The sequence below is a fragment of the Microtus ochrogaster genome, chromosome 5 (genome assembly GCF_000317375.1).
Source record: "Microtus ochrogaster isolate Prairie Vole_2 chromosome 5, MicOch1.0, whole genome shotgun sequence".
Taxonomy (NCBI): Eukaryota; Metazoa; Chordata; class Mammalia; order Rodentia; family Cricetidae; genus Microtus; species Microtus ochrogaster.
In genome coordinates, this window is record NC_022012.1 from 80920388 (window position 1) to 80923552 (window position 3165).

At 49.4% G+C, this 3165-nt stretch overlaps 1 protein-coding gene across 2 annotated transcripts in view; it reads left to right on the forward strand.

The window, feature by feature from the left end:
* Positions 1-1150: 1150 nt before the first annotated feature.
* The window catches only part of Ip6k1 (inositol hexakisphosphate kinase 1), a 39919-nt gene continuing 37904 nt past the window's right edge, over positions 1151-3165 (forward strand). Inside the window, exon 1 of one of the 2 annotated variants that reach the window (XM_026779133.1) lies at positions 1151-1329. The gene's annotated coding sequence lies outside the window, so the exon portion shown is untranslated. The remainder of the gene's footprint in view (positions 1330-3165) is intronic. The other variant, XM_005347880.2, reaches the window with a different exon arrangement.

Here is a 3165-nt window from a genome sequence, read left to right on the forward strand (position 1 = left end):
GAGGCAGAGGCAGGTGATCTCTATGAGTTCGAGACTAGCCTGGTCTACAAGAGCTAGTTCCAGGGTAGCTCTAAAGCTACCCTGTCTAGAAAAACAAACAAAAACAAAAAACAAACAACAAGAAAGAATGTTAAAGGCTTCAGGTTCAGCAGCCTGAGAGTGGCTACTGGGGTGGGGAGTGGGGGGAGTACCTGAGTACTTGGCTTATTCTAAGAGCTTACTAAATTTTCCTCTTGTTCATTCTCACTTTATAGACAGGGCAATCAAGTTCCAGAGAAGCTAAAGCTCAAAGTTTTAGCGTTAACTCTGGGGGACCATGCGCTGTGGTACCCTTGGTATCCTAACCTTGAAGCCAAGTCCAGAGTTAGGGGCCTACTAAGGGGAACAAGGGATGGCCATCTTCATGGGACTCATAGTTTGCCTTGGAGACAGGTCATGATAGCCAAGAGCAAAAGATACTGTCACAGGAACTTAGCGGATGCTCTGGGGCAAAGAACGGTAACCACTACGTGCTGAGGCTTGGGCTGGGCGCATATTTAACTCTATGCAAAATAAACCGGGGAAAGGGGAAGTCAGAAACTGAGAAGGTTGCCCAGAAGGCTGTGGCTGGGAGATGCTTAGAAGACACTCGGTAACTCTGGAGCTAGAAGAGGTGAAGGACTCGTCACCAGCACTTCCTAAGGCTGTGTGACCTTGGCCCAGCCTCTCTTCTGCGCCTCAGTTTCCTCACCAGTAAACTGGGATAGATCCCAACCACAGAGGCAGGCGACAAAGCAAATACCGTACAGTTGACATTCCCTAAATGTGTGCGAGAAGTATGATAAATGCTGCCAGCTCAAAACCGAGAGGGTTGCGCAGGTGGGAAAACCAAGGGCGCTGTAGTCTTCCTCGTCACTAACACAAGCCCCACCGCCAGCAAATGAGAACGGCGCGCACGCGTCAATTCATGCCGTCACAGTCACGTGACCCAGGCATTCTGCACGCGAGGCACACTCTGACAGACGGGACAGTTAACGAATCAGCGGGAAGAGCTCCTCCAGGCATCGGGAGGAGAGGCTGTTGATTGGAAAGAACCTCAGTCAGGGGAGGGTTCTTTGCTGTCCTTGGTTACTATGACGCCCGGCCCCCGCCCCCTCGGCTGGCCGCCATCTTGTTGTTGATCCGTACCCAGTGGGCAGCGCCAGGAGCTGGACCGAGCGGCCAGTGCGGGGCCGCTGCTGCGGGGCTCAGCCACCTGCGCTGCCTGCCAGGGGGCGGGCCGAAACCTGGAGGCCCGGGGGGCCCAGCTCCCGTGGGGAGCCTTGGGCGCCCGCTGCCCGGGTCGGGCCGGTGAGTGACAGGAGTCGGGCCAAAAGACCCGCCCGACACCCACGGCTAGGGTGGCGGCGGGCGCGGGGTTGTCGCAGGCGCGCGTAGGGCAGGGTCGGGACTTAGGCCGAGCATCACTGGGACATCATTCCAGCGTCCTGGTTGGCCTTCCGCCCAGCCTCCCAGATGCTGGCACGGAGGCTGGGAGGGCAGCCCTGGTGGGAGGTCGGAGAGCCTTATGCCCTAGGACCAGCCGGCGGGATAGCGGGAAACCTGCCTTTCTGTCCAAATCCCTGGGTGCCCTGACCCGGAGTGCTGAGACGTGGTCACTGCCCGCTTATTCTCCCGGCCATAACGTTCCTCCAAACCAGTGATACACGTATGTCGCTCTTAGATATCACACTCTTGCGAGCAATTTTCTCAGGCCGTTTGAGACTAAGATTAGAAGAAACAGGTCTAAAATGTCTTATAAGCCAGGAAGGGTGGTTATCAGGGCCCTGCGTTTTTGGTAGGGCGATGATCATCCGCCTGTCTTTTTCCATGGAGACCCCTCGGAACCTTCCGTGCTCTTCCGGACTCACTGTTTACTGCTTCGTAAAGAACCTGTTTTTTTTTTGTTGTTGTTGTTGTTGTTTTGTTTTTTGATGTCCATAATGGCTGAGTTTTATTTGGTTGTATAAGTTCTTTGGTGCTTGACCACTACTCTTTTTGGAATGTGTGTTTTAGGACAAGGATGGTGATGATTTGATTAATTTTGTCTCCGAAAGCGACAGCCCGTTAGGAAATGTAGGAGTATGTTAGGACTATTAAAAATGTTTTTGTTGTGGATGGTCTTGAATGGTCCCATTAACTTTTAACAGAACTGAAATCAGGTATGCACTCGAATGAGGCAGGAGGATTGCCAATGGGTTGCAGGCCAACCCGAGCTACATAGCAAGACCCTGTCTCCAAACAAAAGCCGTGCGCAGTGTTGTTGCTGGATGAAAACAGCCTGTCAGGCTTGTTTCTTAGGATGGAGGTGGGGCTGGCGATCCCCAGAAGAGTCTGCGGCTCTAGAAAGGGTCCTGGCTGCCCTAAAACACATTTTACCCAGGGTCCCTTAGTTCCTCCACACAGGTGTCTTGTGTGTTGTCATATGAAACCTATAAGAGATGATTAAGGAGGCCAAGCAATGTTTAATTTTGAAAGAAACCAGCCCCCTGGTCTGCAGGTGTCTTTGAAGAGCCAGGGCTGAATGAAGCCTGGCAGGTGGCTGGTTGTTGCTGTTTGCTGATGTATGCTTGTGAGAAGAGAGAGGTTGAGTAGTATTGTTTATTTCATTGCCCTTCCACAGGGCCGCTTTTTGAATGATGCATAAAATTTTAGCTTTGGTGAAATAAAGTTTTTTGGGTAGTTATTAAAGGAGGAGATACTAAAATATTAGCTTCTCAAAATTGCCCCCCTCAGCTAATAAAATCAATTTTATTTATTTATTTATGGGAATTAAATCAGCCACAGGATTAAATTTTTGCTGTTTCTGCTAAAATAGCTTGGCCTAAGTTAGTTTCTTATCTCATTTTGAGTATTGGATCTCTTAGTGATATAGAAGGAGACTATTAATCAAGTTGTCAGCGTTGACTTCTACATACAATCTCAGGGAGCTCAAGCATCCATTAAAGTCTCTTTGGTCCAACCCTGTGTTAGGACTGCTGTCCCAAGGAAATTAGAATACACATGAACTTTCATTATCTTTGTTTAATATTTGTTTTACGTTTTGTTTACTGGTTCATAATTATTTACAAATAGGGTATGATGCTTGATTCAACAGTTACCCTACGACAATAGCGTTATTTCTGTGCTGGGTATTTTTTTTTTTTT